Below are 26,944 nucleotides of genomic sequence, written 5' to 3'. Positions count from 1 at the left end.
ATTCAGTCCTTTATCAGTGGTGTATACAATTAGATGTCTACATACCCTCTTTGTTTTTTTATTATTATTATTATTATTTATTATAAAATTAAATAATATACTGTTAAAGATCATCCAGAATTAATTATTTGAGACTGTATTTATTTAAGTTTTAGTAAATCAATAGTTACTTTGCAACAGTGTTAAATAATTAATTTTATATTTGTCTTATTTCAACTATGAATGACCGTCAAAATGACATGAAACTGATAACTTCTGAATTCAAAAAATTTCTCAATATCAAATTAAATGTTTCTGCAGTTAAATCTTCTTTTTGGAAGTTTTAACTTATTTTTTTATTTAAATGTAACAAGTAAAAGTTTTTATTCTGCAAGTTGAAACTGAAAGAATAATTTTGTTTTTTCAATCATCAGAAATGATCTGAAATTGCATATGTTAAAGAAAAAACAACTATGAAACAAAACAAAAAATTACACCTTCAACTTTTCATTGTTATTATGAGCTTATTCATAAATACAAGGTCCGACTAGTAGTATAAATACTATAATCGAAACCAAAATTCATAAGAAGAATGCATAACTAAAAACAAAAGTGAAAATTTATTTATTAGGCGGGTAAAAGACATCTTTAAACTTGTTTTTTAATTGTCTTTACAGACATCAAAAAGTGTGTTAAGAAAATCAAAAAAAGAGAACTATGTTTAATTTTCCTTAAGTTTTTCTTTTTTGCAAGAAAAAATCCTATAAATCAGACTAGTTATGATATATAATTAGCACTATCTTCAATTATTCCTTGTTGCTAACTGAATTATCAAGCTTTAGACTTGAATGTATACACAAATGTGTATAATATCCATTGGCTATGACAGTATTTATGCTAATACTTACTATTTATGTCAGTAACTTTCCCATCTCTCTGAGAAGCAATTACTACAACATCAATGCTTATTTCATTGTTTTAATTTTTGTACACTTTTTTAATAATTTTTTCCTCCACTGTGTTGAATAATATATAATTTAATCTATTCTAAAATCAAGATCATCAAATGCAATACATTAAAAGTAAGAGGTACTTACCAACTGTAGTGCTTTCAAAGTGATTACTACATCAACTGTTACAATTAAAAGTTACACATAAAAATATATCTGCATGTAGTGCTTTGTCATTAACTTAAATTTTTTTTCCATACCATGGCATGACTTAATGCCTTTTCTAGGTTATGCATTCCACTTATGAATTTCGATTTTGATTATAATATTTACACTACTAATCAGATTTTGTATTTATGAATAAGCTCATACATTCATAATAACAGTAAAAAGTTGGTGTATTTTTTGTTTTATTTTGTAGTCACTCATTGTCATGCCATGACATGAGAAAGAGATTTTAAGTTAAATGACAAACACTATATGTGGATGGATGTATTTTATGTATAATTTTTAATTTTAACTGCTGATGATGGAAGTAGTAATTATTGAAAGAGCTGCAGTTGGATGTGTACATAAATTTTATTTTATTTCAGTTTATCTTATTTTAACTATGACAAAATTATGTTGCTTATTGCTATGTTAATAATAATTTAGCATTTTTTTTTATTTTGTAGTTTTACAATTTCATTATTATCTTAAAATTTAGTTTACTTAGATGTCCATATGTGGGTAATTTTTTTATCTAGAATAATTCCTCTAACGGTAAATTCTTTACAACAAAAATGAATATTTGAAATTAGTGATATGCAACACTAATAATGCAATTTACGACTTACCAGAAGTTCTTTCACTGTACTCAGCAACCCTCTGACATTCTGTCTCCTTTATTTAAATTAATTACAATGCAATCAAAATAGTTGTCTGATATTGGCATTTGACTCAGGTATTCCTGTTCGAGTTTCTTCATGTGCTTGTATTTAAAAATCCAGAATTGTGAATCCTCTTTTTCTACACATTATTGTACTTCCAGAAATCTAAATATATATTTTTTATATCACCAAAAATTAATTCAGTTGTATTTAGATCAGGGTAGTATAGTGGTAGCCATAATGCATCATGACCCTTCATGAAGTTTAACAAACTTCAACTAGACCATTAAAATGACAACTAACATAGAATTGAACTTTGAAAATATTTCTGATTACTCATTTTTATTACTCCTCCATCTAATAATGAAGCCTTAAGTACACCTTATTAACCACAATATAACATTGCAAACATACAAAATGACTGTTAAATTCATATAATATTAAATAAATAAATTATTCTGTATGCAATACAATAATTACTCTTTAATAGATAGATAATCTGTTTATTATTATTCTGTATAATATGTCAAAAATGACTTGTGTAACATTTAAGATATTATTAATTTTATAAATTAATTAATTAATTACTCAAATGAGTCACTTTGTTTTATTTGTAAACTTTGCCTTAGCCAGCTTATTACATTATATTTTGAATTAATCATTTAATATTTAGAAAATGGTAATGTTTGAGCTACCCTGCCATAGCTTTCTTTCTCTTTTTAATGGGACTGCCAAGTTGTGTGCTAACCAGTGTAATTAACTGATTTTTTTTTTTGATAACACAAGTTACAAGATTAGGTTTTAAGGAATAAATTGATGTTCTTATTTCTTATTAGTGTCTTTTTTAATGCATTTTCTAGCAAGTAAATTTTTTTTGTTACAGAAGTTACTACTACTCTTAAATGAAAATGAACATGTTATGAGGTTGAAACGTATTATATGGTCAGTATTATATCAAGAGTCAAAAAAATTAGTGTGGATTAAATTACTGATCATTGTATTTCAAATACCACCTTCAGACTTGAAAAATGTTACACTTTAGTTCAGCTGTTTATGAAAACTTCAGGCATGAGCGCAAGTTAATGTATGGTTTTATTTTGAAAAAAAAAAGTAAAAAATATACTGAAAACTGCAAGTACTACTATTTCAACCAAAGCAAATGGAGTTTTAGTGATGATTAATAAATATCTGAATTAACTAGAGTGCTAATTATATTAAGTTCATTATTCTGTAAGTAACGGGCATGAAAACCTAGAAAATTAAATGTTGTAATTAATGTACGTACTACTAGTAGTTTCATCCTTGCTACATGTATTTATTTGTATAATATTCTGTCTATAAATGTATTTTTACATAAACATAATGTGCAGTTCATAAATGAAATTTAATTTATTTATAAATTATTAAATATAATGGTCTATGAAGATGGTTATAACAATTTACATATTTTAAGATTTAACAACCTAAATCTGAATATTGGCATCCTAAGAACACTTAAAATTTGGTTTCTGGCTACATCTTTATGATTCATGAAATTTTCATCAAAACCAGAAGACTTGATTAACCAGTAGTCAAGAGGGTTGGATTTCATTCAGTGCATACATAGTTTTGACTATGAAATCAATCTTGAGAAAGGACTGTTTTCAAAAGCAGTGGGAACAAATGATTCTTTAATATGATATGTTGTACTGAATAATGGTATATAGTGGACAAAAAAAAATGTAATCAATTGTACGTGTATAAATGTATGTAAGAAATATGTATATAACTCAACAAAAACCACCCAAAAAAAAAATTACATTACATTAATATAAATTTGTAAGTTTGCGTTGAGCTAGCTGTTAATTTGGTGTTTTTTTAGGTGGGTTTTGTTGGTAATTACCCTTGAAACAATCTGGAAAACATGTTGAATAGAATGTATATAGTAATAGATATTCTGTTAAAAGAATTCTACACATTGTTCAACTTGAAAAGAGGTTTTGTCATTTATTTTCATTCATAAATAATATTTTATTGGCAAACACTTACATAATAATTTACAGAAGGTGTTGAAAATGATGTCCATCCATTTTTAAGCACCTGTCAACATGTTTGAATCTAGTGAAATGTCCTTTTCCCAGCTTAATCTTTGCAAAGATTTATGAGGAGATCTGCTTTAATGTCCTGTATGACATTAAAGCGTCATTAAAACTGACCTGTGATGGGGATGTTTTTGGTCTAACCAGTTTCACAAGATTTTTTAACTTGTGAATAATACTTCTCACTGGTGCTTCCTTTTCAAATTTCTCCTGAACTTTCAACAACACCCAACATAAGATATCATCTCTAAATAAGTTCCCATCATTAATACACATTCTTCAACAGTTAACTGCATTTTAACAGACAAACACAATTATATAACCTTGTTCAAAAGCCAATGCTCAACATAGACTGGCAATACTCAATATTTAGGCAATAAACAATCCTCCCCACTCCAACTCCAGTCATACCATCAATTTCCACATTACCCATCTCGCACCAATATGAGCAGTTTTATAAAAGTATACATTTAGTGTAAACTTCTGAATGATAGGCCCTCTTTTAAGTTGAACATTCTGTATATACTAATAATTTCCAATTTTAAATAATTTAATTAACTATTAAATTCAGTAAATAAGAAATATAAATAAAGTAGGGCAAATATTTCTTGGATTTACTACTTCAGTCATTTATTAAGTAACGAGAGCCTATATAGTAATTAATAAATATTAACACAATAAATGTTATATAAACTTCACTTCTATCAGTTATACCATACTAGTTTGGATAACATCTGAACTTAGGCTGCAATTGTTTCTCAATAAACCTTCATAAAGTAATGTAATACACAAAGTGGTCCTAAGTGCTATCACCCAAACCTTGGGAACTGATTCAGGATATCAATCAAAAAAAGTTAATACGGACACCCACTTTCATCTCCCTTTCTCTCCCATTTTGTGTACTTTCAATAAAAATTTATGTATTCCTTATATCTAACGATTTCAGGTATTTTAACGAAATTTGGTATACATGAACAAACATTTTCTACGAAATAAATAAATTGGAAACTTTCAAAATGGGGACCAGTAGTATTTTTTAAATGTGAATAGCTCTGTAAATATTATTTTATTAGATAAAAATGTAAGCTTTTTATAGTGAACAAAATGACACCTCATATAATCAGATTAGTTGAAAAAGAGCTGAGGTATGACTTAAATTGTTAAAATGATTTGGAAAAATTATGCAGTCAATTTTTACCTGGTTTTCTCTTCCTTCACTAATTTAATTAAAAATAATTAATTTTTATTGTTAGTAATACTAGATATGATAAAAAATTGTCTCAACTAAAAAAACACAACTTAAAGCATGTGAAATAAAAAAAAGAAAAAAAGAAGTAATTTCAGTTTACATGATGTTGCAGCATTTTCTGTGGTTGTTCTTTTTTTCCATACAAACAGGTTAAATTATTATTGACATTTCTGACGATACAGAAGAAATGATGATTTTTATGACCTTATTTCTGACAGTAGTGAAGGGAATGGAACTGATGGATCCAATATGAGCCATTTATTGGAGGAATTGTATATTTTAGAGCAGCTTATTCTACAGAATACCAATATCAAGAAGAAAATTAAGGAGAGTGCAGCTAGAGTACTAGAAAAAGCTCTAAATTTAGAGATTGTGGTAACCTCTGTTTACGAAATGTCTTTTCCGCGATTGGGTACCTAAATGAGGTTTCCATGTAGACTGAACAACCATGGGAGCATGGTATGCAGAATGTTGATGTCCTTGCTGAATCAATTTCGGATGCAGAATGGTGTAAGCTTGTGGAAAAAATATGACCTGCTGATGTTATGCAGAAGGTTGAACAACTGAATTCCCTTCCAGTTGAAGGTGACTTATGTCATTAGCTGCAGTATTCTGCAGCTTTTCTTCCCACTACACACTTAGCTACTTTTCACTATACACGTATACTGCACCAGGTACACTACATGAATTACAACATATACATTTACTCGACTACACAACAACATCCAATACAGTTTTCTCTCTCACTTACACACGAAATGCAACCGTAACCCAATGTGGGAACTATCGTGCCGATGGGTGAATGGCTCTACGTAGTGAATCTCGAACGATGTCCTCTGGGCACCAGAGCAAACCCAGTTGTATTTAGATCTAATTCCAGCTATGCGTGCGCTCTGCTGGAGTGGTCTATTGTATCGCCAGTTCTCGTGGGACCAAAATTTCAGTTCCTGCAGCAAATTCTATGATGGTTGGTGGTCCATCTGAAAAAAACACCATTTTAAGTCTGGTGTAAAGGTCTCGGTCAGCTTCGTCTGACGAGGATAATTTTCTACAGCCGACGAGGGTGGTGTTAGGTCTAAGAATGTTCGCTTTGTTGTTGTTAGGAATAATCAGGAGGGTGGCTCCGTTCAAAAAGTCTCACCTTTCATGGTTAATAAATGCATCACAGGATGTATTGGTTCTCCGAGGAACTAGAAAATTACGTGATGGGACAATTCTGGTGGAGACATATAACGACGAGCAGAGTCGGTCTTTGTTACGTCTGACCAGTATGGGCAGCATAGTCGTAATTACGACATGCCACAAGACCCTAAATACCAGCCGAGGGGTGATTTTTCGTCGTGACCTTATGGAAATGAATTTGAGGGAAATTGCTGATGAGCTTAGTACTCAAGGTGTTGTAGAGGTGAAACGTTTGATGAAACGGCAGAACGGGACGGAAGAACCGACGCCGTCCCTTGTACTGACGTTCAGTCTTCCTGTTCCTCCAGGGAGGATTAAGGTGGGTTACCTCTCCGTTCGGGTACGCCAGTTCATTCCCAACCCACGGCGGTGTTTCAGGTGCCAAAGGTACGGTCACACTGCAACATCTTGCTCGAGGTCGGAGATCTGTGCTCGATGTGCTACCGAAGGCCACAGTGACGCTAACTGCGAGGAAAGAGAAAAATGTGCGAACTGCAATGGTTCGCATTCGGCCCGCTCCCGAGATTGCCCAACCTTTAAGGAAGAGAAGGCGGTTCTCAAGATCTGTACTGAGCAGAAACTATCTTTCCCGGCTGCACGCAGGGAGTATAGGAAGATAGTTAACTCACGGAACCTCGTTCAACCTGATGTGTCCTTCGCTACTGCTGCGTCAAAACAGTCTGCTTCACCTGTTCATACTCCACAGTGCGGATCCTGCACGAGTTAAGAAACTCGTTCACATGCTTTCTGATCAGGTTACTTCGCTTACGGCCACTATTTCCGGGCTGACAAGGATGAGTGAAAAGTCCTGCGTCGCAATAACTGAATCCAACAGTGTGATCCATACAACAGTTCCTGCTCCCAAAGTGCTGCCGGGACGGGCAGAGGCTACCACAGCTGGCAGTAAGCCAATTAACAAGGTCCCCACGAAAGTAACCCACATGACCACCCCCTCTGGGATGTCAGTAGCGACATCCCGTTCTCATAAATCCTCCGCCGTCACCCCATATACTGGAGGATATGGTTGAGGAACCTCCCGAACCAAAGTCGTCGGGAGTTATCTAAGTTGAAGAACACGAAAAAGAAAAATAGAATCGCGTACAACTGAATTCTATATGGTTTCTTGAGTATATTTTTTATTTTATTTTAATTTTATAACATTATTCAGTGGAATGTTAGGGGTGTACGGTCCCGCATTGAAGATATTGGAGTACGGGCGCAGGTGCATGATCAGATTGTCATGTGTTTCCAGGAAACTCATCTTCTGTGACATGACCCAATCGCACTCAGGGAATACTTTTGTGAGAGATTTGACTGTGTAGTAGACGGTAGAGAGGGTGGTGGAGTGGCTATTTTCATTAGGGATGAGGTATCGGCTACAAGGATTCAACTGACCACTCTCGTTCCTGCTGTTGCAGTGAAGATCTCTGTCCCCTTTAAGTTGCATATCTACAATCTGTATCTCTCGACGAACACTGAGTTCAGTGCTCGATATCTCAAACCTCCTCGCACAAATACCATCTCCGTCATTAATAGTAGGAGACTTCAATGCCCACCATGTTTCTTGGGGCTCGACTTTCTGCTCCACTCGGGGAAATATAGTACACAATGTGAGACAGGACTTGGACTTTTGTTTGCTGAATGATGGATCTCATACATTCATGTCTTTACCATCTGGTACTGTGTCTAACATCGATCTCTCCATATGCTCGCCGGCTTTACTCCCTCATTTTGATTGGTCTGTTTGTGATGATTTTCATGGCAGCGACCATAAACCAATTGTTATCGGTTTCGGTGTGGACCACGAGATTCGGAGAAGGCCACGGAGGTGGATTGTTGAAAAGGCGAATTGGGATAGATATCTTAAGGCCTTCCAGTCGCAGTATGACGTCGGTGCGAACGTCCTTGAGCAACTTTCCTCTCTTACGTCCTTAATACTTGAAACTGCCAGCGAATATGTCCCACAAACATTGGGTAATCCTAAACGTCCTTCCCTACCGTGGTGGAATGATGATTGCAAATGTACTATTCGGAATCGACGGCGGGCACTACGCAAATTCAATAATAGACCTACAACTGAGAATCTCGGTTTGTACCGCAGGGCTAGAGTGGTATGCCGTCGGGTCTTCTTGACCGCTAATGGACGAAATATGTGAACACCATCTCACGTACTACTACCACGTCTACTGTGTGGAAAAAAATCCATGCAATTTTCAGGTCGCCAGGGCAATCTATTCTCGGTCTCGTCGATGAGGGAGAACTCCTTACATCATCTTCGGCTGTAGCAAATGCTTTAGCGAAATCTTTCCGCTCGGTATCTCTCACTTGTTAATATAGTACCGAATTTCAGAAGTACAAAGCACAGATGGAAATCTTGGCGTTAAAATCTTCGCCTTTGTATGCTTTCGCACCTTCCTAACTCAGCACTACATCTTTTGAGTATTTACAATGGTTTATGGAAATCTTCGCCTTTGTATGCTTTCGCACCTTCCTAACTCAGCACTACATCTTTTGAGTATTTACAATGGTTTATTCTCCGGACAAGTCTTTCCGCCCGGCTGGTCAGAAGCATTTATTATACCAGTAGTAAAGCCTGGTAAAGAGAAAAGAGAATCCCTTAAGCTACCGCCCTATTTCTTTAACAAGCGTATTGTGTAAAATAATGGAGAGGATGGTGAACCGCAGGCTTGCATGGTACTTGGAGAAACATGGCTTTCTTTCTTCGGAACAGTGTGGTTTCCGACAGGGGAGATCTTCCATTGACCATTTGGTGTCGATGGAGACAGCCATACAAAACGCCTTCCTGAACCGCCAACACCTCGTTGCTATCTTCTTCATTATAAAAAAGGCGTACGAAACGGCCTGGCGACGTGGCATTCTTAACACCCTTAGGAGGTGGGGGATCACTGGCAATATGCTTGCTTTTGTCCGGGGATTCTTGAATCACCGGACGTTTCGGGTTCGTGTAGACGATTCACTTTCAGACAGTGTCATCTCGGAAAATGGGGTACCTCAAGGTACCCCATTTTGCAGAAAATGTTTTTTAAGAAAACACTTAATGGCACTCATTAAGTGCCACCTTGTTTTCTGTGGCCATAAACAGCATTACCAATTGTGTGTGGGCTCCTGTCTCTTATTCTCTTTTCGTTGATGATTTTGTTATTTACGTTGCGAGCCGCTCTAAACCCACCGCGGAGCGACTGCTACAGAACACTATATTTCGCCTTGAGGCTTGATCAGGAACTACTGGTTTCACATTTTCACCCGACAAGACGAAATGTGTAGTCTTTTCTCGGCTACGGAACCCTTCTAATCCGCGGGTTTTTCTGAACAGAGAGCATATTGCTGTCTCTACTTACGTCAGGTTTCTGGGTTTGCTTTTTGATAGCCGTCTTACCTGGATTAAACATGTTGACGAATTGAGGACAAAATGTTTCAAACTTTTAGATATGATGCGGGTCCTTAGTAACGCCAACTGGGGGGCCGATCGGTCATGTATGTTACGTTTTTACTACTCCCTTGTTCGTTCCTGTTTGGATTATGGTTGTGTCGCCTATTCTTCAGCTCGTCAAACTGTACTTAAAATGTTGGACAGTGTGCATCATGCTTTTCTTCGGCTTGCCACAAGTGCGTTTAGATCGAGCCCTATCGCAAGCTTACTGGTAGACAGTGGCGAGCCATCACTTTCGGATAGACGAGACCAGCTTTTGTTGTCTTATTTTGCCCGTCTCAGCGGACAGCCGAATCACCCAGCTTTTGACCCAGTTCTTAAGAATCCTAATATGAGGGAGTATGAGGACCGTCCACGTTGTACTGCGCCTGTGGGTGTCCGTACACGACGTCTGCTGCAGCGTATGAGTGTTGACTCTCCCTCGTTCTTTCCATCATGTCCGTGCTCGAACCCCCCGTGGAGAATAAATCATGTAAATTTTACGTTTGATCTCACAACGTACGATAAGCGTTCCACGCCACCTATTTTTTCCGGCAGATGTTTCAGTTTCTCCTCGCCAAGTCGAATCCAGGCGTGGTGATATATACTGATGGGTCGAAGCATGGCGGTAACGTTGGTTGTGCTTTTGTTATCAATGAACAGTCCTATATGTTTGGCTACCCGGTGTTACGAGTGTGTTCACCGCGGAACTACTCGCTGTGGATAGGGCTCTAAGTATCGTTGGCCCTAAATATAGGAGCATTCTTATTTGCAGTGACTCGTACAGTGCTCTCCAGGCATTGGATAACCTTTATTCCAAACATCCTGTCGTCATTGACATTTATGATAAAATCGCTGAGTTAAATAAACGCAACAGGGAGGTAGGTTTTTGCTGGATCCCCAGCCACGTTGGAATTCTAGGTAACGAAAGAGCAGATTCTGCTGCCAAGGAAGCGTGTATTCAGCCTCCTTTCACCACCCGAGTTAGGACCTTTGATTTTATCAATCATATAAAACAATCACTGCGAGCAAGGTGGCAAAGTGACTGGTTGGCTACCGTCGATAATAAACTCCGACGGATTAAGGATTCAGTGTTGCCATGGGGCTCCTCTTGCAGAAACTCTCGTCGTGAGGAAGTGGTCTTCTGCCGGTTACGGGTGGGACATACGAAGATCACACACGAATACCTAATTTCAGGAGAAGCCCCACCCTTGTGCACACGATGCAACTGCCGCATGACTGTGCACCACATTCTCGTGGACTGCATATGTTATGCGGCGTTGCGTCGTCAGTTTAATATTCCCGGAAACATCCGTGATATCTTGTGCGACGATAGCGGGATTTTGGAAAGGGTGTTTCTCTTTTTGCATAGCACCGGGTTACTGCAAAGGATTTAATATGCTCATATATGTTTTTTTGTAAGGACAGTTTTTTTAATAATTTTAACCTTTATTTTCAATTTGATTTTTGGTTCTATGTATTTAATTTTACTGTCCGGGGAGGGGATTTTTGCACAACCCATAGGAGTTAGGTAAGTTTTATATACTTAATTTAATCTATTATTTTAACTTTTATATTTTATCAACTTTGCCTGTGGTGTTAGTTTTGAGTTTTATTTTACCTTATTAGCTTGTTTTAGTAAATTTTTATTATATGTATTACGTTTACGCCTTGTATAGTTTATTATTTCGGAGTTATTATACCCTTTTACTAATAGCTACTGGACGCTGATAACGCCCAGGCGTTTTTCGCCCACAAACAAAAAAAAAAAAAAAAAGTCATTTTAAGGATGTTGCATGTGTTCTGGACATCTCGGACCTTACGGCACAGCAGCCGGGTGCTAAAGCGAGTGAAGTAACGAAGGAAGTTTCAATAATGTTAGGGCAGGATGATTCTTCTGTCCGATCTGCATGCTTTACAGTGCATTATGACTTGTCTTCGGGAGATGAATCCACTTTGGCTATTTTACTGGATTCTATTAGGAAGGTGGTTTGGGTGTCTTTGCTAGTGTTTGTTTTACCGAGCAGTAAGCTTGGGGAACGTATACAGAAGTTGTTGATCTATTTGTATTGTGGACGTGATGATACTGCTAGAATGTGTCTGATTTCTGGTGACATGGTGCCTGCTGAGGGCAGAATGTTTGGTCGAACTACTCCTGCTGCATCTGACAGCAGAACAGTTATGGTTAAGGTGCAGGGAAGATCGCATGCCGATCTTCTGAGAACTGTGAAGGAGTCTGTGCCTTCTGGTGAGATTGGTGAAATCCTGTCCATCCAGAGGATGGATATTCGTCGCTAGGATATTACGTCCGTTCTAGGCATTGGATGGGTTGGAGGTAGACGCATTGGCATCGTGCCACGGTTATGTTAGTATTGTTTGTGGTAAGGTTTGGGGCTCCCACTGGTGGCAGTGGCCACGCTGCTGGGGTCTGGTAGCTCATGCAACCGGGGCGTGGCTTCATCACGCATTTGGTGGTTCCTGATTGTGACTTTGTAATGCCGCGTGAGACTTCATGATCGGACCAGGTGGAAGTGTGGGCCCAGATCGGTTGACATGTTGTTTCTGGTACGGTAGACAAAGCCATCTAAGGGAACATTGTAAGGAGCCTGCGAGCTATGCTTCTTTCTGTGGTATTGTTGGATGTCGGGCTGGGTCCAAGGACTGTAAACAGACCATGCAATGAGAATTATGCATGTAAATGCTAATAGGAATTCTATTACCCATGACCTTAACTGGCATGTTGCAATTGAGTATGGTGTGAATTTACTCGCTGTTGCTGAGCCCAATAAGAGAAAGGTGGCTGCGCATTCGTGAATTGTTGAGCGATCTGAGGATGCTGCTATTCTGAAAGTTTCGGGCAGGTATACCACTTCCCAAGTCTCTAGAGGTGATGGCTACGTATCAGTAGACCTTATTGATTGTATACTCATTTCAGGCTATATTTCTCCAAACTCGAGTGCTGAGAGGTATCACAACTTTGTTCGAGCTTTAGAAGATTGTTTTCCAAGAGCCAGGCACCTGCTGTTATTAAAAGCCTATGTGTGCTCACGCCCTACCGACTAAAACTCCCAGTTCACCATTCCTCACCTCTCAGGGCTGGTTTTGTAATTAAGTATAGCAAAACACCGGGGTGCCAAAGCAGGGAGGCTCAATAGTCCTACAACTTCAATACCGCCACTCACTCGCGCAAGCACGAACCGACGACGGCTCCACTGAGGGCTCCCCCACCCACCCACACACCAACTATTGATTATTTCTGACTACTAGAACTGCAATTGCACTCACCTTGAAATTGATACTCCGATACTTGTATACCACTGGACACCTCAGTTGGGATACTGCTACTACTTGTCGCTTGCTCAGGAGTTACTGGAGTCCCCCCCCGTTTCAATACCATTGCCCATCTGTTTAAACACAGAAGAACGGCAGTAACACAAGAGGAGGCTTTCTTTCACCTCCTTGCATCCTGCACCTTCCTATGTATACAAAGCTGGACACCACAGAGAATTTATCACTGTCTTTAGCATTACTCCAATAACATTGCCTACGTCTATTGGACCATACATCTTCTTCTTTCTCTTTCCCGTCTAATGCATTGGAAAAAGACATGTTCAGCTGTGTCCCTCTGACCACAATATTGGCACTCCGGATTATCAACCTTGTGTCTTCCATACAGATAGGCTCGGAATGAGCCAGGGCTGGTCAGGAATTGGTTGGACCAATAATTCAGCTTACCAAAACTCCTCCCAATCCACAGCTCGATCTTGCCTATTAAGCGCCGGGTCCATTCGCCTTTTCATGAGATGACCTACTTTGTCTGCCACTCTTCTATTAACTCAACATTGCATGTCTTCCTTATTCAGCCCTTCATCAAATTTTACCTGAGCTCGAGCCATTTGTTGTATAGATAACACCCCAGTAATTACAAACAATACTTCAGTTGACACCAACGAATAGGCACATGCTATTTGTAATGCAATTTTTCATTGTACTCCTCTAAGTACCTCCTATTCCTGTCACTTCTCAGAGCCCTGTGCCACACTGTCACTTGGTATAACAATATAGAATTCACCAGATGTGAGTATAGTTTCCTAATTGAGCCCACTGTCCAGTAGTTGTTCTTAGTAGTCTATTTAGATTTTGTATCACTTGTTCAGCTTTAGTACGAACCTCCCGTACATGAAAAGTAAAGGACCTTATGTGGTCTAGCCACATCTCCAGATATTTTGTATTTCTGACGAACTGGACCGGGCCTTCCTCAGTCATAATCAGAATATGCTGTATAATTCGACTCCCAGTTATAGAGATTGCCACCGTTTTTTCATGCAAGAGCTGGAGTCCTCTAGTTATCATCCATCTAATATTTACCATATTTAGTGTCTTATTTGCTACTCTCGCTAAGTCTTACTCCTTTGCAGTGACCACTAGTGCAAGGTCATCATCAAAAGCTATTGCTTGCATGCCTAGGCATTCTAAGCGCAAAAATCCCATCAAACATAAGATTCCATACAATGGGTCCCAAAACTGAGGCACCGCACTTGACACTATGAATTCAATTTTACTACTGCCTATTTTGTGTACCAAAAGTCTTTCTTGTATTTCTGTATCATTCGTCTGAGGTATGGCGGTATATTATTATTGACCTTCTTCATCACTTCAAACATTGCTTCCCATCTCAGAGAATTAAAAGCATTGTATATATCCAGTAATGTGACTACAGAATTCGCCACGTGCGCCACGTGCTCTTCGCCGCATTATCAACCAATTTCATCACCTTCAAAGCATCCATCACTGAATTTCCCGATCAAAATTCAAATTGCCACTGCCTAATATCATTCCTTTCTCCAATATAGGCCTGCGACCTTGTCTCTAACATTCATTATAGTACAACAATTATTTGTAACGCAAATTGGTCTATAAGGAATTGTAGCTCCTGACCTACTGGTTTGTTTATTAAAGTCTTGATCTTTTTCTTGAAGTCTGTATAAAATCACCTTTCAGCATATTGTTCATTACTTCCAACACTGGTAACAGGTGCTTCTTCCACCAGTATCCAGATGACTTCTACCTGAATGCCATCTGGACCCGGACTCTTCATTTGCAATTTCTTCAAAATGCAATTTCATTTTTCTGCCTGTAGTCTTTATTCCTGCATAGTGAACACCGGTATTTCATCAGCCACTATTTCCTCTCTACATGAATCTACTTGCTTCGGAAAGAGTATGTCTACATATTCACGCACCTTGTCTTTTGGTATCACTTGCAATCGTCTACCTAGTCTTCTGGGAACTAACTGGTACCCTCTTCACTGGGGTCTCTATTGATATCTTTTCAAAGGTCTTTCCAACACCTGCTCTTGGTTTTTTTGATGGCTACTGTATATTTGGATTTAGCCTCCATGTATTCTTTCTTGGAGTCATCCTTGCAAAGTTCACCCATGTGTTGTATTACCTCTTTATAGTTTCCTTCTAGCTGCCCAAGCTATTTTACATAAAACCTCTAGCTCAGGTTCCCACCAATACGTATGTCTTTTTTCGAGCACTTGTACCAGGACTCCCATCTTGTCACATTCCATAGTAACAATTAATGTCAGTTCTCAGGGTCTGTTACTTCAGCCACTTCCTCACCAATCACCTTCAAAAAATGAACACATCCACGCCTCAAGGTGGTAGTTTTACCAGGCTTAACCATTCTTGGTGTCATTGTTATCTCATACACTATTATGTAATGGTCCGACAGACTCTCTTCTTCTAATATTCTCCAATTAATTAGATTAGTTACATAATCTTCAGAGATGAAAGTCAAGTCATGGCTTCCCATGATTAAGAGTGGGTTCATCACTGTTCATACCAATCAACCTTAAAGCATTGATTTTTTCCACTAAACGTTGTCCCTCTAAATTTTTGCACAGTCCCTGCAAACTCTGGAGACTTAGCGTTAAAGTCACTAGCAAAAAATTATCTTTCTGCTGCTGAACCTTAGAATTTCATGCCCTAATTCATCAAGGAGAGCCATAAAAATGACAACTCCCACATTTGGGGAATGGTAGATAGCGAAAATCACAAGTTTGCCACACAAGTTTGCGAAAATCACCAATATCCCCCAAGTTTGTCCAGATATAACCTTCTTCAGTTCTACATATTTCTATCGGAGTTCCTACTAAAGGAGAAACAATTGCCACTGTCAAATTCTCATCTGTTATACATTCCAGTCTAGAAGTCACTGATGCATTAGGGTCCACAGCAATTATAATGTCTATTCTATTTTGCATAGACAACTCCCAGTAGTTTTCATGTGCCCATCTGCTACAATTCATATTTAATTGTAGTATCTTCATTGCTGGTGTGTACACCTTCCGGTCCATTGGCTCTCTGAACCACATATTGCGCATGTCGTCGGGCCTTTGCACTGAGCGCTCTTATGGCCTGTTTTCTCACTATTGAAGCATAACTGACGTTTATCTACTCCTTTGCAATCTGCTGAGACATGGCTCGAAGCCCAACAACGATATCACCTGTCTTCAGGTACTTGGATATAGGCACAACAATGTACCCAGCCTGTCCGTATGTGAGCCTCTGTTAACTTCACGCTGCGCAATATGTCATGACCACTGTTGAATTTTTGGTTTCACCATAAGCAGATATTATCAACAAGATCTTAAACTCACCTGTAACTCCGATTACCTGAGCTATTGCATCCTTAATTTCTTGCTCACTGGTCTCACTGTCAGTATCTCTTAGATGTACAATTGTTCTACGTCCGCCTCTGGTCCTCATACCAACCTGTAACTCTGCCAACTTAGCTCGTAACGTGTAGCAGTAAGTGCTTCAGCCTTCTCTTTCCCCCTAACTCATATGTATAATACTTCATTATTCCCTTCCCTAAGAGACAACACTTCTCCAGCCTCTTTCTGGGTAACATTTTGTTTCATAGTGCTTAAGAGATCCGCATAGGACCTGCCCTCTGCTTCGACGATTGTAGTTCAGCTGTCTTGTACAGGTGAAGTAGCACACTTGATCCACAGACGTTTGCTTTCTTGATTTATAACTTCTGACTTTGGAATCAAAACTCTCACTTGGTCTTCTCTACCCTTTGTTAACCAGTACTTTCCTAATGAGGTTCCCAAGTCTGCCTTCTGGTAGTATAAAAGTCACTGCCTTAGTGGTTTCTAGTATTTTCTTTGTGGCTTTTAATATTATCATTACTGCATATTCCTCTCCTTTAACTGTTTCAAAATAAATAGTGTATCTATTGGCTGGATATATAGCTTGCTCATGTGCTATGATAACTGTATCATTTTTGACAATGTCTCCAGAGATCACTCCAGTGACATTAAGAACAGGGTGATCTGTTCACTCAGATTGGCCCATTAGGTTATAAAAACTAATTATGGAAATATCCCTCATCGGGTATTTCCTCAACTTGAGAAATTCTTGAAACTATTTCCGCCAGCCATCTTCCAACGAATAACGCTACCAAGTGCTCATCAGATAAGTCTGTATCCAACTGTTCTCTTATTCCAAGCTTGTGAGACCCCTCAGTTTTGTCACCTGCGTAATCGTTAGTGGTGGTGACAACTCCATCAATCCTTTAAACCCTTCGTGTATTCTACAAAGCTCCTTTTCATGTGTTATATATTTCAACAGGCCTGCTCCTGAATTTTGTTTTAAATTAAACACTAAAGTCCTAACTGAGTAATTAGTTCATCCATTGTCCCTACAACAGATTCTTCCGATGACATCTGCCTGCACCTCTTTTTTCCTTTAGTATACTCTTTCTTCATCTTTGAGAAAGCTGGAGGTCTCAAACTACCAGGTTGTGCTGAATCTGCCAGTGGAAGTGATCTTCTTCTTTTCACTGTTGAACCAAACATCTAATCGAAAAGCTAATGCATGGACTGTCTTCAGCACCAAATTCCGCTTAAGTGGAATACCCACTCGCCAAAATCGTGGAGGGCCTTTTTTTGGGAGGAGGGTCAAGGGGTCACGAAAATGTATCCATCCAAATCCGGAGTCGAATTTGGTGGATCAGGAAGAATCTGGGACGCAAAGATCCCAGGTGGTTTGAGTTAGGAGTTACAGGAAGGGAGCTAGGATGAAAAAAAGGAATCCCCTCATAAACTGCCTCAACACTTAGAATTATTTGCTCACCTTATATGAAAAATAAGTTGAAATTCTTTTAAGTGGTTATTTACTTCACTGTCTTGTTATAACTCGCAGAGCAATAAATTAGTCAATAGTGAACCTCGTTGCCAATGGCAATATGGTCGTCCAACCACAAAAATCTCGAATAAAAAGTTAGTCCGTTGTCCAAAGCTTCACAGACTCATCCATTAATAATTAACCGAAACTTTCCAAACCTCCAAATAAACAAAAAACCACGGAACGTTCGACAGCACGTCTTCACTATTCAATGTCTCTTACTCAACCCAGGGGCTTGAGGTTGGCTCCTCACAAGACCATAGTGGTTGCCCTTGTGGAAAGGAGGAGGATCCGTGAAATACGTGTTACAATTTCCGAGATCACCGTTCTAACGTCGGGGTGTGCTAAATACTTCAGCGTGCGGATTGATAAGAACCGACGCTTCAATATTCATGTGGTAAAGATTGCTGAATGCTGAGACTTCTGTGGTTAAGCTGGATCAGCTTATGGGAAATCACAGAGGGTATCTAAGAGACGTCTTATTTTGCAAGTGGCTTTGTCCATTATTTTTTACGCTGTACCTACCTGGATTAAGGCATTTGATAACAAAAAGAATTTAATAGGCTGTCGTCGATCCAACGGCGAGAAGCCATTAATATTGTTGCAGCATTCCGCACGGTCTCACGGTAGTGCGGTTGAGGTCGTTGCGTGTGTTCCTCCAGATTTTATGAGGACTCAAATGCTCTCTTGGATATACAATGGAATGCCTAAAACTGAAGCCAGGCATATACTGTTGAGAGACTGGTAAGATACTTGGAATGCCTCATTTACTGGGGAGTGGACTTGGCGTATTATATATAATATTGACTCATGGGTGAAGCGTAGCTTCATGGTGGTGGGGTCTACCTCTTTCACTGCTACTAACTGGCCGAGGGGGGGGGGGGGGTTCGAAGGATACCTGTGTTGATTTGGAAACCGTGCTACCTCTGCCTGCAGGTATTGCGAGTTACCGGATACACCCGAGCATACCATCTACAAATATTATAGATGGGATGGTGTGAGGCAGCAGCTTGGATTAGTCTAGCCAAAAAAATCAGTAGGAGTTTTTAACATACAATAACGGACTGTCAGATTTCTGGCTCACATTAGCTTGAATAGTGTTGATCTATATTAAGAAAATTAAATATGTTAACTTTTCCTTTTGTTTGCGTTTATGAATGTAAAATCTTTCTAAAAATAACCGTCACTTATTCACTTAGGTGAACAAATACTTTTTCAAACAAGACAACGGAACTGTTTTCGTACAACTCGACACTTAGAACTAGACCCTTATTACACTTCCGTTGCTATTTTGAATTTTTTTCCGAACAATCTAAAAATATTAACATACAGAAACAAAATTATTCTGTTGCTGAATTGTGTTCAACTTTTCTGCATCCTGTTTAAAGTGTACATAAATATGTACTCAAAATTATTTTCAATGGCGGAAATGAAAATGATAGATAATTATTCAGCTATTTTCAATAGCTGAATTGTGAATTATTTTCACTGATCTCAATATAATTGGATAGGGAATTCCCTATATTGGAATTGGTAAATTTTAAGCATAAACTAGCGCTGCTAATTGAGTATTAGAACGGGTAGAACTAAATAAAATGAAAGGGCGCATGCGCAAAGGTAAGTGTAAGAGTAGGGATAAAACCATATTTTTAATTTAAACCGATCCAGTAGAAGTGTTGTGATTTTGAATAGTCAAGTAAAATGTGGTTGAGTCAAGTAAAATAAATAACCCCATATGGCGATAATAGTCGCACAAGCGTAAAATGGTTTTATTTAGTTCCCAACATCTCATTTTGCAGCGCTGGAGTATGCTTCAATATTGAAAACTAATTGTATTTTATGTCATAAGTTCCCCTATCCAGTTATATACAGATAAGTGATTATTTGTAGCAATTTTTTATATATAATGTAGTAAGCTTAACATTATTTCATGTGTTTGTATTTAAATAATTAATACGGACATTAAACCCATCTTTTTTAACTTATAATTTGTTTTTATGTTCATAATTTATGCACTAATAAGAATAAATGATTATTAAGCTGCTTTTTTCTTACTGTAATTAAATTGAATGTTGGCATAACTGATTAGGAAAGTTGGATGTCTTTGATTAGGCATGTGGTTGGTTATGTTTTGTGACGTTTTTAATTATAGCAAATTCGTTTAATTTGTTTCTGCAAATTACTGATTAGTTCATTTTTTTGTAAGTCTTTTCGTTTTTCCACGTTGTACTAATTAATTACCAACTTAGTAGTGTTTACTTTAATTTACTGTTTTATTATACAAGTCAATTAACTCGGCAATTTATTCTGGTTATATCGGCGCAAATTACCATTAATTTTCATACCTCAGTGAATTTTTTTGTCATTTTACTTTAAATCTTTGTAATTAAATAACAGTATTCGTTACGTTCACTTTTAATACAGTAGTAACATAATCTATTTTTGTAAATAATCCATAACTGTCAATACTGCCATTATTAAGAATATTCTTCGTTTAATAAATTCAGTGTGAATGCAGATTTTTCATGTGTTTAATAAAAAAGAAAAGAAACCGAATAAAACTGTGGGTTTAACATTCAAAGATTTAGAATACAAATGGCTTCAGTTTCTTGCATGTAGCTAGGTTTTCCGTTGTTTTTACCAAATGAAACGTTTAAAGTGTGTTTCTCAGATTGGGTGCCCGACCAACATACATGTAAGAAAAACGTTTTTGCATACTTACCACTTGCATAATCTATTATTTTCCTGTTTGATGCGGTTGATTTTACTCTGTGGATGCCGCATCATTGCTTATGCGGATGATGGGTTTTTGCTGCTTAGAGGAGATTTTGAGGAATGAGAATGAATTCAGTGCAGCCCAGACTTGCAAGATATCCCAGTTATGGAGTTTGCAACATAAGATTGTATTTAGCCCAGAGAAAACAATGATGTTGCTCAAGGGCTGACTGGCTGTTACATGATGACAGGTTATCAAATTAGGTGTATCCCGCTGCAGAAGTATCTTTGTTATCCTTGATGAGAATCTTGAATTCAAGGAGCACCAAAAAAGGCATGATGGGAGCTTAATTTCAGGACCATGTTTGTTTTATGTAAGGATGTATGCAAAGCCATAATGCTGTATGCTGTACATGTCTGGGCTCATCGAATGAGATACAAATGTTATGGGAATATTTTGTTGAGAGCCCAGTGTCTGCTATTGTTATCTGTGATTGGTGCAGAACTGTCATTTGAGAGATGGTCCTTATTTCTGGTATTAAGCTCATTGATATCCTTGCAACTAAGCACCAATTATGTTATGATGCCTAGAATTTTTTTTCCCGGTTGCACAATGAGGTGTCATTATTAGCGCCGTAACCTAAAATTACTATAGTAAATGATTAAATATTAACAATTAGAATTTACCTTACTAATTAAAATGATGTAAAATGACTATACAGAATGCTAAGTTTGAAATAAAATCAAAATAAAACCAGTATTAAAATTCTAACATAAAACAATAAAATTTCAGAACATCAAAGTTTGAAACCAGTTTGATAGTTATAATATTTGAAACCAGATGCATGGCCTTAAGAAAGACAATAGACAACGTATATACATTGTTGTTTAGATATTTTGTATTTTAGGTCCTAGTTTAAACGTTTGACACAATGCCGCATAATAGACAAGGATGTGGTGCACCATTAGTTGGCAGTCGCAATGAACACAGTCAGAGAGTCATCAGATATTCATGAGTGAGCCTAGTGTGCCCTGTTGCAAACTGCAAATAATAAACTCATGACTGTATTCCTACATGAAGAGCCCTACGGGGAGTAACTGTTCTTAACTGGACGAAATTTATTTTTAATGGTAGCATTCCATTCACTTTGCCGCTCATCATGAACCACCCTCTTCAGAAATCTGACAAGATCATTCAAAACAGTGTGATTAGTGAAGGGCTGCAAACAGCCCTTTTTTGCCCCACAATCAGCTGCTTGTTGCCTGAAATTCCAATATAACTAGGGATCCAGCAGAAGCTCACGGTTATGTTATGCTGAGTTATTTCATTGATAATAGACTGTATATTACAGACGATAAGGTATCAGGAGTACATGTCACTAATTGCCTGCAAGGCACTCGCATGTAATCTAAATATGCAAATATGTATCGGACTGTGGCTAAGTATATTTAAGGCTTTTTTAATAGCATACAGCTCTGCGATGAAAACGCTGAGAACACAAAAGCACAACCAACAGAACTATTGTTGGTTGTGCTTAAAAAGCTACTACCAACAACCATTGATATATAGCCCTCTGTACAAACAACTATACCTGATTCAGTTAGCTTATAGAGTTCAAGTAAACGGACCGTTGTTGTTCAGGAGGCCGATTCACAAGCAACTTCTGTAAATTCATGTAAAAGAAACTAGGCTATGTAAATATTCAGTAAACACTAATATATTTTACTAAAATTGTACATGTTATAAATTTAAATAAATTAAGACATGTTAAATGATTGATCAATAAATATTTATCTTGTTTGGCACATCTCATAACCTATGAGTATTTTATTCATTAAAATTGTTTATTGTTAAATTGTTACCTTGAGTTTTTTAAGATTTAAATTGTCAATTGTCCACTAACAGTAAAAGTTCAATAATATTTTAGATTAAATTTCTATGATGATGAACAAACATAAAATTCAATTCAGTTATTGTTATATGATTGCAAGAATAGTGCTGTCACTATTAAGAGATACAGTGAGAGGCTCAGTTTTGTTTTCTCTTATATTATTCAATTCCCAATAATTTGGTTCAACAGTATCCGTTAATGTTTTATACAGTTTTTCCATTCCTGCTGCTCCGCTTTATCAATGGCTTTTAGGCATACATTTTTTTACGTCAGATATTTTAAAAGTAGTACTTTCTGATGCTACTTAATTTTTGATTTGTCCCCAAATTAACTCGATTGGGTTGAGTTCACAATGATAGGGAAATAATAATCAAAGCACAGTTTTTACCACTGAATCTTAATAACTCATCAGTTTTATACACATGAAATTACTTTTAATATGCAGTTATTGAACCTTAAGTTAATCCTTTTCAAAAATCACTGCTTTTGAACTAAGCCACATTTTGATATTTTTTGTCAAATACATAGTTGGAATTTTTTCCTTTTTATATGAATGAAAGATGCATTGTCCTTGAATGATAAGACAATAACTGAATTATTCTTCAGAAGAGGTAACACATCGCTAAACCATTTCTTTAAAGATGTTCATATTGTTGTGGTAGTCTCCTGTAGATTTAGATTCAAAACCCCAGAGATCACTATTTACAAATCTGATATCACTGGTATCACTGCTAATATGTAATTATGAGACACTTACCTTTAGCTGATGGAGCCATATTACCAGTTAAGCCACACAGAAAGGCGTTTTTTTAGACAAATTCACAGCTACATTTTTCCAAATGAAATTTTTTGTGTGGCCAAGTTTCATCCATATAATATGTTCTACAGCCTTCTTGCCTCATTTTTTCAGCTGCGGAGCAATTTGTTGGTTGTGTAAATTGAATAGATTAAGTAATGCCGGATAACCAATTATTAATAATCACTTCCTTTATTTACTTTTAAAATCACTTCGTTAATTAAACATTGCAATGAGTTATAATAATTTATGATTTTAGTTAAGTTCACATTTATCCACATTTTAAATATATATTAAATATGTCTAGCTAGAACAGTAAAAATTCAGTGATGTTACTAATACATCTTGATTCTAACAATAATTAAAATTAACTGGTTCATTAGCAAATAAAAAGAATTAAGAAGATGATAGGAGATGTTTACATTAAGGAAGAGGACAAAGAAAACAAATGAATCCGAACAGTGTCTTCATCATATAATACCAACATTGTCAATTAAAGCCCCTTTCTGGCCCCATTTTTTATATTTCAAATGAATACTTTTTAACAATTTATAAAAATTTGTTCTTCAGAAATCTGGTAGATCATTGTCGTCACTTACAACTCGTAACACTTTGTCGGTTGTAGGCAGTTGATTTTGAAAATAAAATTTGTATACTTTTTTATCGGGTTTTTATTGAAATCAGCTTTTTCTAAAAATTGACCTGTTGGGTTTTGTTTTCTTGGGAGACTGCAATTCATTAGTAGATTTATACTTGCAGATCACTTTGTACATTGAAGCTGTACAACTTCCACTTATGTTAGCAGTTTTATTAACAAGATCTGAAATCAACGCCATTGAATTTTTTCCTTGTAATTCGCTTTTCTAAGCATTTAAAATGATGTGTTTCCCCACAAGACTTAAAGGCCTTTACATGGTCTTTTTTATGGAGGGGATACCATAATCGTGCACTATTATCAGCTGAATCAGTATCAGACATGGTGTCAAAGTAATAGTATAACTCAAGGCGTACAGACACAAATCTAGGAATACACTTGCTCAGTTTCAAGAAAACTTTAAAAAAAATTGCATTATATTAACTTTAACCTACAGAGAAATAAATAAAGATACACAAAAATTGAATTCAAGAGCAGATGAGTGCTCGTATGAAAAGATTAAGGGTTTTAGTAGACCGAGATGATACATAAATGTTTGATTACATGAATATATATGACTAATTACAGTGACTAGTGTTATATATAGATATGGTAGCATTGTGAATTGGCACAGATACACACAGGACATGACTCGCAAAATCATGACGAACTCGCTTACACAAACGTGATGTTTGTTTATTCTTCATTCTATAAGCTCACAGTATAAACACAGTATAATACAGTATAAACACAGCTCTGTATGTTTATTCAGATTACAAGAGTGGTTTGTATAAACTACAGAATCTGGATTTACTACATTAAAAACTTTTTCTCACAAGATGACCGAATTCGTGTCCTTTTTTGATATTGACCAAGACTAAAGCAATAATTCACAAGGGAAAGTCACCAAGGGGGTTAATAACATTGAGTAATAGGAGGTACTGAATGTAATTTTATATTTAGAGATAAGAAAAGCCAATGAACTGTAATGACTAGAGGCGCAGTAGATCTGATGCCAAGAAGGTAGGCCAATTTACCTATTGGCACATAAAAGAAATAGTTGACCAAGGTTTCCGTTTATGGCAGGTCAGGGGAACTAAATCATCTGATGGCTGTTACACACACAGTATTTTTCCTGATGTTAGAAGTATACAGGTTGTTGGATGGATTTCTCCCTTTCAGCATATTACACATTTCTTTCTGGACATTGTGCTTTTTGAAATAGGTTGGCCAGATTTGGTGTGATTAATTCAGGCTTGTGTCCAGGGTGTAAAAGCATTGATGATGTGAGCCATGTCTTATATGGCTACCCTAGATATGAAGCTGAATGTACCAGAGAGTTAGAGACAAGGCAAGGATCAATTCTGATTTTGATCTGCAAGTTGATTGGAAAACCAAAGGAGAGTGGAACATAGTTGCTGGCTTTCTGAGATTCTTAGTGCTGTGGAGGTTAGCTGATGGTGGTCTGATGCAGTTATGAATGTTTAAATAGATTAGCAATCTGGGTTGCAAGGGGTTCACCTGAGTGTTTACTTCATCAAGATATGTGTTTTGACATCAAGCCTCGGTTAACTGAGATAATCTCTGTTAGGATGAGAATGGATGTTTGAAGAACTCTTGTGATGGAGGTGCAGTGTCACAGAGTATAGGCATTGACTTCGCTCCTGAAAATGGACCAGAGCAGAGAGAGATATGTTTTCATTCTAAAATTATTAAATTTTTTTCTTAATTTGTAAGTAAATAAAGAGTAAATTAAATTGTTCAACAAAGTTGTTGCTATCAACACTTTGTTTGTTGGTATGAGAATAGTATTTTTTAGTGTTTAAAGACTCACTTAAGTGATCTGAGTGCATTAATCTAATTAAAGTTAGATAAGGCAAGAGTTTTTGTGTGAAACCTTCAATATTAAAGAAAGGTGTTGGGACTATGCTTCTGTGAATTGGTAAATTTGATGGTTGAAGGTTGTAAGTTGTGGTTGGTGATCATGGTTGGAAGAAGCCATGTAAAGACGATGATAGTAAGTTGTGTAAATACATTAATGATAATGTCTGCTGAGGCATTTGCATTGGTGGCATCCTGACAGAAGCCAATCTGATGACTTTGATGTATTATCAGGTTTAGAGGATCTAAAAGATGACATCTGGTAAAGCTATCAAAACTAGGAATGGAGGGATAGGGTGGTGTGATGACTGGGATTATTACAAGGTGAGCGCCTTCCCCTATTAACAACTATTTACCGTCATCTAATATATTATTATTTGATATATTGAAATCAATGTATGTGTTATGTTGCTTATTTTGGGGGTTATTAAGTATTTAAAATTAAATAGCTGTTAAAAAAATTGTGAAATTGTTTGTAACGTCTGTTTAATCATAATTCTGAGCAATTAGCTGTTCAGGTTCAATCTTTTGACCAAGTGATCCATGTAAGATCAAAGTCCATGGCATGTAACCAGTATTGCATTCGATTAGCAATTAGTTTTGTGAGTTATGGTGACTTGTTCAGATTAAATCCATTCTGTGGAGGGTTGTTAGGGTTAAGGTTAGTTTTGTGGATAGAAAAATAAACCGTAAATTAACTTTTATAATTGGACTTGGAGTCATCCGTTGAAGATGACTGACTGCACTCTTCATAAGGTTATCAATGCACATGTAACTAATGGCATGGAACATATGGTGTGGTCCTTGTCTGTAGTGACTATATTTCTTTTCTAACATAAATTCAGTCCAAGTGTCGTATGAGATGGTGTTTAGTATTGCCGTACCTTGCTAATTTATCCTAACCTTTCTCCGCAAAAGCCTTACTTTGACTAATTCTAGTCTTAATCCTTCGCTCTCTTGACAATATGGATTGGCATTTGAACATGTCGTGATAACTCGCAGAAATAATAGCTAATTGTGTAGAGTACTGATAATGCAGAGTGGATTTTTATCTTGGGTGGTTCATGCATCCAAATCTACTTTCTGAC

At 37.0% G+C, this 26,944-nt stretch overlaps 3 protein-coding genes across 5 annotated transcripts in view; 2 read left to right on the top strand and 1 right to left on the bottom strand.

Annotated features, from left to right (window-relative positions):
- The window catches only part of LOC142326647 (BTB/POZ domain-containing protein 2-like), a 93,090-nt gene extending 89,861 nt beyond the window's left edge, over positions 1 to 3,229 (top strand). For 2 of the 3 annotated variants that reach the window (XM_075369262.1, XM_075369254.1), the window contains exon 9: positions 2,682 to 3,229. The gene's annotated coding sequence lies outside the window, so the exon portion shown is untranslated. The remainder of the gene's footprint in view (positions 1 to 2,681) is intronic. The other variant, XM_075369247.1, reaches the window with a different exon arrangement.
- The window catches only part of crn (pre-mRNA splicing factor crn), a 188,888-nt gene that overhangs the window by 2,972 nt on the left and 158,972 nt on the right, over positions 1 to 26,944 (bottom strand). The gene's annotated exons all lie outside the window — the stretch shown is intronic.
- Positions 20,027 to 26,944, top strand: part of LOC142317733 (uncharacterized) — a 49,556-nt gene continuing 42,638 nt past the window's right edge. Inside the window, exon 1 of the mRNA XM_075354281.1 lies at positions 20,027 to 20,139. The gene's annotated coding sequence lies outside the window, so the exon portion shown is untranslated. The remainder of the gene's footprint in view (positions 20,140 to 26,944) is intronic.

The sequence above is a fragment of the Lycorma delicatula genome, chromosome 1 (assembly GCF_047948215.1).
Source record: "Lycorma delicatula isolate Av1 chromosome 1, ASM4794821v1, whole genome shotgun sequence".
NCBI lineage: Eukaryota > Metazoa > Arthropoda > Insecta > Hemiptera > Fulgoridae > Lycorma > Lycorma delicatula.
Note: the sequence above shows the minus strand (reverse complement) of the source record. Positions and strands in the feature narration are given on the sequence as shown.